Source organism: Drosophila melanogaster, chromosome 3R (genome assembly GCF_000001215.4).
Source record: "Drosophila melanogaster chromosome 3R".
NCBI classification, from domain to species: Eukaryota; Metazoa; Arthropoda; class Insecta; order Diptera; family Drosophilidae; genus Drosophila; species Drosophila melanogaster.
Genome location: NT_033777.3, coordinates 16,659,367 through 16,674,524, shown reverse-complemented (window position 1 = coordinate 16,674,524; position 15,158 = coordinate 16,659,367). Strand labels below are relative to the sequence as shown.

Below are 15,158 nucleotides of genomic sequence, written 5' to 3'. Positions count from 1 at the left end.
CAAAGCCGGCATCCAGACTACTACTCCTACTCCGATTTCGACTCCGACCCGACTCTGACTCCTCTGGCCAAGCGCCATCCCATCTGCCAGGCTTTGATCTCGACCAGGCACTGTGGGATACTCATCCGATTGGGAAGCCATCAATTTACAGCATCAGAGGCTACAATAGATAAGTTACTATCTGTTTTTTTAAACAAACTGTCTATAATAACGCATTTGTGGGACATACTATCCAGTGTCTTCTTAGTATTTTATTATTTTTTTATGAGCCAAATGAAAAACAAATTTGACCTATTTAATGATACTATATCTAAAATTGTTATTTACGCCATTAAAAATTGTATCTTGTCTAATTATTATAATTATATTATTATATAATTATTGATTGCTAAAATTCTCCGAAATAGAAGGATTTTGTTATTATTTGTCAGTCTTTCTACTTGAAGATTGGTTAAGGACATTTTCAACAGTTTTACCATCTAATCGGTGGTATTTTTATATAGTTAATTATTTGACCCCCAAAACCGTTTCACATCCACTGTACCAAAACCTTAACAGCAACAAAAACTGCAAACTGCAATGCTCAGCGCCCATTTTGCGCCCAAAAAAGCACCAACAATTGCGGCTGGACTTACTCTTTCCCCCTAAACGCACACACACACACATGTAGGCTGGCCTAGCGAACACATATGCACATTGCAGTGTCCGTGGTGGACCCTGTCCATGCCCCTGCCCCTGCCCCTGCCCCTGCCCTTGCCACTGCCCCAAACCCCGCCGCCCCTGGCACCCTGCAGCCGTGTGCGTTTCGAATGCTGGGTCTCTGGTATGCGGCGTTTGGAAAATGTGAATATGAACTGCATAAATCTTCCAGGGCGGCACTCTTTGCCACTGCGCCTAAACCCCATCGTGGCCCAGCCCCTCGGAAAACTCTCCAGGCAAAGGCTTTACGGCTTTTCGGCTTCGTACTCGGCGTTGACTCGCTCAAAATGCAAACGGACAAAAAAATATCAGGCGGCCCGCTGGCGCTGAAGCGAGTCGTTGCTAGTCCTAGTCCTTGTGGTACACTCAAAGAAATTGGGCTGGCAATGAGCCGGATTTAGGGAACGTTTTCCCAATTTTGTAATATTATTTATACATATTACATATATTGAAGTATCATTCACTTTCAAAATATTTCTTGAAAGTTCTTTCAACATTTTTTCGCAGTGCACAGCACACATATTCCTGGGACGGCCGACTAAGATATATGGCTATAGGTAGTTGGAGCGCAAATGCGAATAGAATGTGGCGGCATCAAAGTTCAGCACACTTACTCACCCGGCGATGATGGCCGGGAATGGGGGATTTTGGGGGTGCTGAAGGACTTTAGTTTGCTGCAGTTTTATGCGCCGATTTAGGAGGCGAGCGGGCGGGCAGGGAAGCGGACTGGACGGCGGGGTCTGGCTGGGTCATAACTTTCGTATTATTATGCATTCATATCGCCATTTTAATCACACTCACACACGCATCGGAGGATGGGAAAGCTGTGAGCGATATGGGATTACGGGGATTGCCTTTCGATTGACCAGTGGAGCCACAAGACTTACAAGCTGTGAATGGAGAAGGCCAAAAGTCCTTGTTAAGCTAAAAAAAAAAACAACAACATATATAACATTTTTAGCACCTGTAAAAAAATACAATGAATTATTTTGATTTTAATTAACTACCGCCGTTTGAACCGCATTTTCCCGCAAAGTCAATTTTTCCCGGTTATAAATAAAGCCAATCAGTTTTCCACGCCATTTCCTCCAACGGCATATGTCGCAGTGTGTTGCAAAATCTATACAATTTGTAGCTAAACAAATTCCAACTGTGTACATTGTGGAAGTAACACTTTGAGGCCCCCCAATGATTTATTGCCCAATTTTACTGCCATGTTTTCTTAATTTCGCATTCGACATTTTCCCTTGCACCTCCGTTCGGTGGCGGCCATGCGCACAGCACCACCCCATCCAAAACAACCCCGCCCACTGAACCGGCGAGCACCACCCTTCGAGGGGGCGGAAGGGAAAAGCGTGTACCGTTAGATGGTGGATTGTAACTCAACGAAATAAAATAAAACACGCACCAAAGCACATTCATCCCTCGAGAAATATCGCTTATTTGGTCGGTAATAATTCTTGGCCTGTGTGCCAGGCCCGAAAAACCCACCCACTGGCGCGCCGCCTTTCGAGTAAAACAAAAGGCAGCATCTTTTGGCTGCTGCTCTCTTCTTCCTCTTCCTCTTGCCACGTGCGTGAGAAGGGGGGCGCGAGAGGCGTGGCAGGACGCCCTGAAGGAAAGGAGAAAGTTTTGTGCCAGCAACTTGAGCAAGACGCATGGCCCAGGGAAATTCTGGTAGGAAACTCTGGCCGAAAAAGGTGAAGTCGTAGCCGTAGGAAAAACGGGCGTTGGGCAAGGGGATGGGAAAGTCTTTGGCGGGCGGGCGGCGAAAGGAGCAGAAAGAGAGCAAATTTTTCTCTCGTAGACACTTTTTACGAAATATTTCATCGAAATGTGTCCCTGGTGTAACATTTAATATTAAAGGTGGGCGGATGCGGTGGCCAGACGGGCGGAATAACTCGGAGAGGCGGACTCCTTATAAATTAGCCTTATTCTCCAAGACATTTTGTTGCGAATAAAGCAGGCAGGAGAAAGTTTACAAAATGAACCACCGGACCGGGGGACAAGTGCAGGATAAAGTGGCAAAAGGAAAATTCCTGGGAAAGAATAAAACCAATGGCATGAATAGAAAATAAAAGAAAAGTAAATGAAGCGGACCAGCAGACGCGGCAGAGACCGCTACTTAAAACTTAAACCAATAAATCACAAGTTAATTACACTCGCGTATTAACTCAAGGCACTGCAACCGCATTGCCACCACCCACAAAGGCGCCCACACCACCGCCACCCCCGCGCCATCAAGTGCGGAAATCTCCCTCCGCTGAGAGCTACAAATTCCATAATTATATTTTATGCGATTTATTTGTTCCTCGTTGTCATGTCTGTTTGCCGAAAGATAATGCCAAGCTGCCACTGGCTTCTTCTCTCTTCGTTTATCGGCCACCGAGTTTTCCCCTACTCCAATTCAATTGGCGTCATGTGCTGGACCATTTTAATTGCCCAACTTTTCTTGGGGGAGCGGGAACTGCCAATGCGGGCTCTGGAGAAACCAGTGAATCTCTCGAACCCAAATTCCGAACCCGAACCTGAACCCGAACCCTCCTCTCCACGATTAATGCTCAGCAAATAATATTGCGCCCCTCGCAACGGCAAACAAATCATATTAATTGTGATTATTAATTATGATTGTTCATTTTATTGGCTACCCATCTGCAACTGAGTAGGGTGCTCATGCCAATCTTCTTAAATAACTTTAATCCGGAGTTTTTATAAGATCTATTCAAGAGCTGTATTCATTCATTATAGCTGTATATAAATATGAATTATTGTGTACAGTTTTTCAAACTGTCATATGAATACTAATTTCACTCGTTTTAAAAAGTGACAAGGATAACAGAGGACTATAAAATATTCACCAGCAAATCCAGCTTAATTTTCTCTGCTTGTTAAATGAATACGGAAATAATTTCCACCCCAACTTCAGGGCAATCACCCCCCCAATTATAAAAGTATATATTTAATTTGATGGTCTATTTACCATATTCATGATGTCACTTCTATGGCATCACTCTCATAACTTGAAAACTTTTCGTAAGTTTTTTTTTTTTTTTTTTTTGAAAAGTTTCGCTTTTGCCCAATGCCTCTGGGCGAGCATTGGCAGCTGCTCACGACGAATTGGGGCGGAATTTTCACTTTGTAAGCTAAAGTTTTCATTGCCCTCCACCCAAGATTGCGTGTGGCAATGTTTCTTTTTCTTCTGTCTTCTCCGTTTCGATTCGATTCGATTCGCCGCTCTGAAATGTTTACTGTTTTTATTTACCTTGGTGGGCTTTTTGCAAACTCATTTGCATTTTTCCAGCCCACACCATCCATCTAAGGCCTTAGCCATTTATTCATTAATTCCAAGTCCTGCGACATAAATTAGTTAACTTGGACTCGCAGTTCGCAATTGGCGGGTGTTTCGCCCAAGAATTTTAATGTGGATTCCCGCGGGGAACTGACATTTTATTTGCCTATTTTTTGGTAGGAAGAGGGGTAGCATAAGCTGCGGTTTCTTTCGCCAGTTGTGCCGAAGTGCATGTTTTCCTGGGGAAAAGCAAAAGGAAAAGCACTGGCAGAGGAAAGCGTACAACAATTGAAACGCCAACGAGGGCGTCGGTGCCAAGTCAAGTAGAAAAATACTCGTACAATGTAATAATACAACAAAAAACAGACAGCAAAAACACTGAAAAGCAAACCAAACCCATCTGAAAAAGAAAGTGGGAAAAGTGGAAATTTAAATGCTCTTAAATTAAATTAATTTCTCCAATAATTCCATTGTAAAATGTTATGGAATGTTATGATGGAAAATATGTGAAATACACAGCTTCTAAATAGTTTTTAGTTATATATACTTTTGGTTTGCTGTTAAGATATGATTCTGACTACAAACATCGAATCAATCGCAATACACCCTTTGTAAGGGTATAAAGAGGCAACATTGTAAAATGAAACAACGGGCGTGAGCATGGAAAAGCGAACGGCATGGGTTGGTTGGGCAAAGTTTTCCTTTGCCACGTTTTTTTCCGCTCTCCGTTTTGTTTGGGCCTGCAACAATCTTGAACATTTTGGCGCTGTCTTTTGCCGGCCCAACTGCAGAATTGTATTGGGATTGGGTATGGGTAGCTGGAGCTGGAGCTGGAAACTGGGGACTGGAACTGAGACTGGGGACTGAGCAGTGGGAATGGAGAATGTGGGCCGCAGGCGGAAACACCCAATACAAGTCACAGCTGGATTTATGTCATGCCTTTAATTGGCTGCTGTGCCGATGTCGAACTCTCGAGCGCGGAGTACCGGCCCAGTCTTTATCCTCATTCCCATTCTCGGTTTTGCAGTATCAGTGCGAGTACCAGTCCTGGTCTGGTCTGGTCTGGTCCTGCTCTTCCGAAAGCAACAATTCTGCCTTCATCCATTAGCTGGAAAATCGAGTTTTTTCTTTCACGTCTCTTTTTCGACTTCCTCGAGCTTGGGCTAAAAAACACAAGTGGCAATATTTCTGCTCGATTCTCGGTCTCGGCGATCCGGCGGGATTCCGGGGCAGTAATTAAAACGAAATTTTTCTACCCGCCGCCATCTTCGGGATTTTGCGATGGCAATTAAAAACGAATTTTGCGCGGCTTCATTAGGCGATTTCGAATGGCGGCTGGTAAATTTTGAAGGCGGTGGCTGCCTGCCAGCTTAAATATTCATATGATCCAGGCTTTCGGCTCTAAGGCGGAATGAGATACGATGTGCGGATGTGCAGATGCAGATACGGATGGAGTAGCAGATATACATTTAGATACAGATACAGATACTGACACTGATAGTGAGTCCCCATCAAGTGCCAGCTGTTGCGGGGGCCATTGGGCGCATTCAAATTAAATTCAATAAATTTTTCACCCATATTTTTTATCCGCATTTTTTGTCGCCTCGCACTTGCAGAAGTCAAACGACCATCGAACGAAATATCAACACTTGGCCTGGTCCCCCGGTCCTGGTCCATCTGGAGGAGATTGGATGGGGGCTTTGGGGGCGTGGCAAAGGGTTAGGGCAGCTCTTGAGGCCCAGAAGCCGTCTGCGCCCCACTTGCAATTTATGCGCTTCGGCGACAACATATGGTCACGTAAATTCATGCGACAATATACGATATGATGTCACACACACATGACTCGGTGCTTTATTTTTTATGCAAAACGTTGTTGGGATTTTTTCTCTGTTTTGGTTTTGCTCTGCTTATTTTTAATATGTGAGAAGAGACTTGAAACGCCGCCCGGGAAAATGTCGCAGTTTGGATGGCGGATAAATCCAGGCGAGCAGGCGCATTGAAGTGGGCTGGGGGGTCTGATTTACGACAGACAGCCGGCCGCCATTCGCTTAAGTTAATAAGCGTGCCTGGCGGAAGGAGCTCCATTCATTCTGAAAGGAAAGCTTATCAGGCCGTTATTATCGGCGATAAAATGGACGGATAGTCGGGAAAAAATGTAATTTTTCAAATACCAATTTAATACAAATATGTGCCTTGAAGAAACAACATAAACAATCAGGCACCTTGGACTATTATTCACAAACATATGCCAATTTTGTGGGGAGTGCATTTTTCACCTCGACTGCTTTAAATAAACTGCAAGAAATGTCACAATATTTTCCCCAAATTCGGACCCTCAGCACACCTCTCATTCCTAAGCAGGCTATTGGCAAAAAAGTTATGGTCCGCCCTGCAGCGTTTGGCAGAGTGTGAAATTGGCAAAGGGCAAAATGAAAAACTTTTGTCCAGACTGGGGGATGGGTGGGTAAAGTTTGCAGTTGTGGCCAGCCAGTCAGCCATCCAGCAGCCTGCCAAGTTCATAATTTCCCAAGAAGATTTCACAAAATATTAGTTAAACAAAACATAAACCAAAACCCTGCAGACGTTTGTGCATACAAACGTGGGCTAAATCACCTAAAAGCATGCAACATAATTCACCCGACGCCAGCTCCTTGGAGCCCAACACTCTCACACACACACACACACACTCACGCAATAGGGAAGGAATCCCAAGAAGCGACGAAGCTCAACGTTTCCGTTTCCTCAAACAGCACTCCAAACATCCTCCCACACAACGCCCACTTTTAATGGCCCTGAGTTCAGTTTTCGGCAGTTTGGGGATCGTCTTTTGCATGTGCAAGCTACGAGAATCGGGTGGGCAGTGGGGTAAAGGACAGGGACAAGGACTTTCCTCCGAGGAGCACGCATGCGAGGACGACAGAATGGGTGGCTGGGACGGAAACAACAAGCCGGGTTGACATTAGCGGGCACGGCGCACAACGAAACCCAATTAGAACGGAGATATACGACACCAGAGCGAGGCGACGAAACAACACGGAAAATGGAGACCCTCGATGCCAGCGGAACCATCTTCCATGTCCAGGGGCGTAGTCGGCCGTTCAGAGAACGTGATGTGCATCATTATAAATTGTATTCATTATATTCACTCTATATTAAAAGAATACTTACATACTCCTATTCCTTATCTTTAATCAATATTAAAGCTTAAAAAAGGAAAACTATGAGCAGAGTGTCCAATTTCAAATTTTGTATGAATACTTTGCATTCTATAATGATTTCCTAAGCCCCCCTAAAACTATTTCGCCGCACGTCCATGGCCATCTTGGGAGCTCCTTTCTGAACCTGCGCCCTTTCAACAATGAAGCGTGTAATTACAAGCGTAAACGCTGTGTGGGTGGTGGACCAAAAATCACACGACAGGAGACATTTTTTGAAAAGGGTTGCGCTGACTTATGGCGGTGGTGGTGAAAGTGGAAGAGGAAGTGCTGGCTCTCCGGTTTCTCCGGTGGGGCAAGGTGGCGCATACACACGGATGCGTCGCAGCGCATAATTACTTTACAAGTTCATTATAAACCATCATAAATCTATGAAGGAGCATAGAGCCAGGCGACGACTCACAATGGAAATGAAAATTTTCAACCTTAGCACTTTCTTTCTTTGCGCCTTCCCATTTTCACTTGAACCCCACCCCCTCTTTTCCATCTTCCCGCTCCCGGTTGGGCCGTAAATTCTTTGTCTGAGGGATGGGCAAAACAATGGCGAGTAATTCACTTGCGAAAATGTTATTGATTACGAAACGGGACGGCAACAACTGCGGCACCCGGCATCGACCAACTGCATCCCCAGTGCGAGGTACAATGGGATGAATTGATAAGTGGGGAGAAAAAAATTGTAAGGAAGTTTTATACCACCCTAGAATTTTGGGACAATATCTTATATGAAACTGGTTTTCAATTCAACCAACACAACTTTAAAATCTTCAAATGTTAGGATTTTTCTTACGGTCAACTGTATTACTATATTTACTTAACCCACTGTCTTCACTTCACTGGCCCTCTGCACCTTTGGATGTTTTTGTCGATTTTGCGCAAAAGCAATTTGAGCATAAATCTTCCCAACGACAAACTCGCAGCCTCACACACACACCCCCACTAACACACACACACACACACATACAACAGAGTGCAACTCTCGCAATGGACGCGGCAGGAATCGAAATCGGAATCGGAATAGGAATAGGTGCAGGGTAAGGATCCAGGACTCCGGGATATGGAATGTTGGATGTTGGTGGGCAACTGCAACTTTGAAATTAACTGTTAGTTTCACACGTTCTAGCAGCGAGGACTTGAAAAACAACAAACAGTACGGGGGGCAAAAAGAAAGAAATTGTTGCTCTTAACTTTCACTTTTTTCTGTCAGACGGTGGAAAAGAAAGAAAAAGCAGGCGGGGAGCAGCTGGTGTGACCCCAAAAGACCGAACCCAAAACCCGAATTCGACACCACGCCGAATGGCACCACCATGTTCATCTCCGTCTCTCTTCCCCCAATCCAGCCATCTCACTTGCACAGTTTTTGGACCATAAGTTTGTCGTTTAGTTGAGGGGGGGCAAATAAAAATAAAAACTTCAAGTGCCAATTATGTGTGAAATTCCGACACTTTTCGCTTGTTTACTTTTATGCGCCCTTAATGAAGTTTCTTCTGCCCCACCTGACCTTTCTCCCCTTTCATAGACACATATGTGTAAGTTAGTGTGCGTGAGTGGGTGAAGGGGCGTGATTTTGGGCGTGTAATGCGAAACGGAAAGGTGTTGGGCGAAACCGGAATCTGCGATAATTAATTAGGCAAAGGTACGCTGGCGAAATTTGACTAGACGAAGACGAACCTTGTGACATCCTTAATGAACACACTCTTACCTGTGATTTTTGTGCTGGTAACTTTAAATGTAAGTTACACCATTCAAATCCTTATTTTACAGAAAGCTAGCAGTAATTCAATGTTTTTTAATTTATGTAAGCAGTTGTATACAGAGCACAACCAACAAGACATATATAATGGGGCATAAAATAAACCCCTAACTGATTACGAAAAAATGCAATTAAAAACGCATTCGAGTCGATTTCTCAACCGATATCGAAGAAGAAAGAGGCCGCCCCAAAGCAGAATCGCAAACGAGAGGGCGTGTCGGATCAGAATGGCGCACTCTCGCGCAATTAAAAGATACTCAGATACATAAATGGCGCTGCCGCCGTCGTCCGATTTGTATCTTGAAGAACCTTCCGCCTGCCCCACCACCCAAAAAAAAAAAAAAAACGAAGCATAAACAATCCGAGTCTTATCGGGGTTGGCAGCCATTTTCCCTATTTGGGAGTCATTATTTAGATTTGACACTTGGCGCTGATTTTTATTGGCCCGTTTTTCGGGTGAGTAGCGGAAATGTTGCACATTTCCGTTCCACAAGCAGCGCCATAACTCCCATCGATAATTATCGGGGACTCGAGGTGACGTCAGATGAGTGGCTCTATGCGAATTTTGTGAGTTGTGCGTTTTTAGTTTCCGTCTAATGAGCTCTGAAATCGGGAATATATTGCCCGGCAGAACGATGTTCGCCGCAGATATGAAACAGCTTGACATCGTGCCACTTATTTATTTATTCCGACGTCCAAGACTGTTGTTTGTCGGCTGTCTTGGGATTTTGCCGGACTGAAACTGAATCGAAATCCCCCATTGAACAGCTTCATCTTCGTGGTCACGCTTTGCTCGCATCTTCCACAAATGCCTGTGCTTGTGCTTCGCATTTGAACTGTTAAACTTTGGTCTGAGTATCCGTATCTCTATTCCTCAATCCCCATCGATGCGTTCCGCCAGCTGTCGCTGCTTTGTATCTGTATCTGCGACTGTATCTGTGGCTGTATCCGTATCTGTCTGTCTATGAAGATGAAACTGGAAATGGAAATAGAACTTGAAACGGAGCCAAAATAGAGTCGTTGATTATTTTAATGATGACGCCGAGGTTAAAGCACGATGGGAAGGCGTTCCGCACTCACACACTTGGCTGGGGTATATATGTACGTACGTACATATATGTATATCTAGCGGACCCTAGATGGTTTGGGTCTATGTGAATATGGAAATGGCGTGTCGCGTTCACATATATTTTTCCTCTTTTTTGGAGGGACAACGGGCTACAGGGGTGCCGCGGCGTTCACATCGCTCATTAATTGAGCTATTAAGATAAACCCACATCAAATTCCGCGTTCAGCTTCGACGCGCCATGGGTTTTTGAGCTCCAGACGGCTGAGCTTGGGGCACTGGGTCACTCAGCCATCTTTTGGTTTGATTCGGTGTGCCAATGATGATGGCATTATTATACAACTAACACATTGAATATAGACAATAAACAGTTGAATTTATTCATTCATACACAAATTGGCTTTTAATTGGCATGACATGCCGGCCCACAAGTAACGCCTAGCGCAAACGTGAAAGGGAAAGCCCTAATTAGGGAGAATTGGAAAATTTCAGACTCTTCTAAATACACAGTAGTTTAGTAGATGGATTGAATGGATAGAGAAAACTAAGCCAAATTCGTTATTTATAACACCAGCATTCGTCACTATTCGAAGCTCCCTCTTTGTCCTGCGTTTTCCCCCTGAAAGTAAGACTGTTACTGCTAAATTGCAAGCTCAACAGGGCCAGTCGTAACTCAAAACCTGGAAGATGCCACATAACCGGCGTTCGGGGATCGGAATATGGATTGCTGGTCAGTGGCCCTGAGTCGAGTCGACCTGCTACCTGTTGCACCGGCAGCTACCGCGAGCAACTTGCAATGAATTATTTTAATGACGAGAGAGATGCCCCTTTCGTTTGATCCTGGGCATGCGTAAAAAGATACGCCGCCATGCCCAGATCCCGTGCGAGTGGAACCAGTTTCCCAGGCCGTTCCACTTCTCAGATCATCAGGCGGCCATTGAGAGTTGCGCTTGCAAGCCAAAATTACTGAGATAAAGGGAGACACATGAAGCAAAAATTGAAAAAGGTAAAATAAAACCAAAAAGGTGCGTGAGGCATAAGCCCTTGCTTTAAGCGGATTTTATCGGCGGTTCGCCAAAAATTTCACCAAAAGGTGCCCTTTCTTTTCGGCCGCAATTACGCCATGGCATCGCAATTTTGTAGGCTGTACGCGCCACAAATTCCGCGATCCGTATCGAAGCGATCCCAACGGCACTTGGCACATCATTTTTCGGCAAGAGCCCAGGGAAAATCTCAATTACCAGCAACTAGGACTTTCAGATGCAGATTCAGTTTTGGTTCAAGCCTGTCCTTACCCACCGTAAAGCAATTAAAAACTCTGATTGCCTTGTGAGTTTGGATTTGGCTTTTTGGGGAAAAATTGAAAATTCAGTTCCTGGCTGCGACAGCCATAAGATACTGGGCCAAGTTGGGGGTGCACACACCCTAAACGTGTATCTCAAAATTTGATAACCGCACCGCACCGGCAGCTGCAGTTGCAAGTATCTGCAACCTGCAACTTGCTGCTTGCAACTTGGATTGCGTTCGTGTTTGTGCTGGCAATTGCAACTCAATTGCGCATTTGCCACCGCAAGCATCAATATGTGGCATAGGCGTAGTCATTCGATGGGGGCCATAATCACGTCTGAACACCGAGCGTTTCAAGGCAGCCACGCCCCCATTCCCAGCCCCGTCCCCAGAGCCTCGTACTCCCTGCGGCCAATTTAATTGACAGATTTAGTGGTCCTCGATTGGCAGTGCGGAAAATTAGTTTTCCGTCTCGCAGTCAACCTCAGCCGGAGCTGAGACGCATTTAATTGTTTTATAGACACTCGAATTCGAATCCGGGGAGAATCTATGTACTGAACCCCCCTACCCACCTATCCACCTATATATCTCCCTATATATCTAGCAGCTGTCGGTGGGTGTGTGAGTTGTGTGTGTGGGTTCGTACATCATATAAGCAAGGTGGAACACGCCCCTGACAAACACGCACGAAAATAGATTTAATTAAATTGCGAATAAAATGCGTGCCATAGAACGGAACGGAGTGGATGGGGCGGGCGACACATGTGTGCCAAGCCATCCAATTAATCGATGGCCAACCGATGGCTCTTCTCGCCTTTTGGCCATTTTTCCCTCCAAAAAGGGTTCCTTCCGCGTGTCCTTACGGCTTGTTGCTGGGAAAAAATAGAGGCAATTAATTTCCGGTTGGGCCTGAGACGTTATAAATGGCAGCAGCGAGTCCCATTTCTTCAGCAATTCTCCGTAATCTAAGTATTGTATCGATGAGATACCAGGAATGTCCCCATCCGAGTTCCAGCTTATCAGACCCGAGGACAGCTCCCCAATTTCTGGTAAAATCTCAACTCAGATAGCACGTGACGATGACAAAAACAAAGCATAAATTAGAAAGAGTAAGAGTAAGATAAGGCTGAAAAACCAAATCGAATTAAGTATAAGTAGTGAATGTAGTAGTGTGGCGTGTATCCGCATCTGTGTATATAAATAGTTATAATAGAAGCATAGATCACACGATGTGCCGCATGCAACATGGAGTCGCCGTCACCTGGAGATTTATGGCCGCTGGCAACGCTCCTACTCCGGGGGTGAGTCACTTCCCCTTGGGCGGAAAGAGACGGATATATGCGGCGAAAACGGGACGGGCATAGATATCGCTCCGTTTCGTTTCGGTTCAAAGTTCGCTGCAAATGGGAAACACGTAAACTGTCAAAACTTTAAATCCCTGAGGAATTTAAGTTAAAAAATATAACACGTACTGGGGACCCAGGCGCAGCTGTGCTGCCCCAAAAAAGCAAAAATAAGAAAAAACACACGAAGACGTAGTCGACAAAACCTTGAAAATGTATCTTCGGGGCGACCAAGGAAAAGCCATGGAAAGGCCCCATGGAAAACCGACTGGAACCGAATAAATATTCTGAAAAAAGATTTCCTAGACTCACACCCCGACTCCCCGACCCCACTCCACTCCACTTCACCCACCGCTCTCGTTTAAATTATCTACAAGAAATTTCGCGCCTTGCCATACCAAGTTTTATTGTGCCACCCCCTCGCCCGCACATACCAGCATTTAAATTATGTACTTAGAAATACACAAAAATTTTCCAAAAGTCTACAAAAGAAAATGGCACAGCACAGCAGGACGCAGATGAAGAAGAAGAAGCAAAGAAGCGAGCCAGCAAAATGAATTTCGCACTTTTTCGCATAATAAATTTGGAAACTTGGCCAGTACTGGAAAAAAAAATTCTAAAACGGGTGAGGAAAACTCGGAGGGGTGGTCGGGAAAAAAAATCGCGGCAAAGCAAAGTTTCGTAAAAAGTTTATTTTTGCATATATGTACGTACGCGTACGTAGCTCCTTTTTTTTTTTGTGGGGCGGTAAGTTGCGATAAAATAGTCGGTCGCCGAGTGACAAATTCCATTTAGAATTGCCGAGCAAAGCTCACGTACTCCTCAAGCAAAATCTCCTACTTCGCCGGCAACTCCTAAATAAAATGAAACTTTTGCTAAGCCTCAGCGTGATGTATTTTCCAGGCCACGAAGCTGGCACGACTGCCGGGGATTTAAGTTAATCAGCAAACAGGTTTAGAGCCAAATAAATTTATTTACGAGTATACAGCCTTTTGCGCTGCTTATTTGGCCGCGAAGGGCGCGGAAATTACTTGGGAATTCTTCGACGAGTCAGCTTCTTTGTTTAATTGAAATTCCAACAGCACTTTAAACAAATAATCTGCGAGGATTTACCAAAATAGGATCCTGTATTTTTGCTACCATTTCGTTAAGACTTTCTGAGAGATATGGCCGACAAATTGCCATAAACTGACGCATCGCAAATCTTGTGACCTGTCACTGGCCAATTTTCTGGCACATTAAATGGGTCTTTATAATTCTCGCAAGGCAGTTTAAAAATAAAGCCACATTAAGGAAATTTATCAGCATGCATGAGCGAGTCCATATAGATGATAATTTCTTTGTTGCATCCTGGCCATTTTATTTCCATATCATTTTTATTGTCTATAAAATTTTTTCGCCATTTATTTCCACCACCCACACAATTGCAATCGCTACGTACGCTGCACATGTGTGTGCTTGTGTGAGTGAAAGATAAATGCGTTTTCACTTTATGACTTTCGTGTCGGCATAAATTTGTTAATACCTTTAGGCCAAATTTATAACATAATAAATGCTCATAATATTTAACTTAACATTGTGCTCGGGCCCAGGAGAAAGACCTGGTCTCCAAAATGCCAAGTTAACATGGTCGAATGGGTGGGTTGGTTGGTTGATATGGTGTGGTATGATTTGGTATGGGTTGATTTCGATAATATCAGACATTGTCTGGGCCTCTTCTTCGATGGGAGATGGGCCAGAGACAGCTGCAGTGCATTTGCACACACACGAAATTGAGTTATTGCACTTGAAGGCAAATTAAACTTCATAAATATTTAAAATCAGAGATTAAACACGGCATTGTTGCAACATGTTGATGCGACTTCTGGCTGCCCCGGCTCCCCTGGCTTCCCCCGGATTCCCCTGGATTCCCCTGCTCCTCCTGCCCCATCTCGTCTCTCAGGTTGCCAATTAAACGGGCATTATCTGGCATAACTGCAATTTAAGTAGCCACATTCGCCATATCCCCAGTGCAATGCCACAACCGAGTGCTCGCACGTTTCTCCTTTTCATTTTAATGTGGCTGCATCTGCGGATCTGTGTATCTTTGTATCTGAGGAACTGTGGAACTGCGAATCTGGATGCAATGACAGCACGGCAGCAACATTGGCGGTGCAGCGGCAAACGATCAATTTAAAGTAACGATCGCGCCGCAGAAACAAAAACCGCAACTGCAAACTGGCAAACTGGCAAATACTCGGCGATACTCGTAAAGATGAAATGTATTTTTTGCGCTGAGATCCCCTTTCCTTTCGATTTGGGCCCCTTTGCAGGCAATTGCGGCCTACGTTCGAGCTGCTTGATGATCGCTGGCAAAAAGGAGAATTTATATTTACGACTTGGCCAAATAACAACGGCGAACAGCAAACAAATGTTGAGTTGCTCGTTGCAATTTTTCAATTTAATTTGCCCGATGAAAGGCCAAAATATAAATACCCGAAAACACTCTGTCACTGCTGCTCAATATGAC

The 15,158-nt window shown here is 44.6% G+C and overlaps 1 protein-coding gene across 6 annotated transcripts in view; it reads left to right on the top strand.

The window, feature by feature from the left end:
* Ubx (Ultrabithorax) overlaps nt 1-15,158 on the top strand; it is a 77,804-nt gene that overhangs the window by 59,902 nt on the left and 2,744 nt on the right. The gene's annotated exons all lie outside the window — the stretch shown is intronic.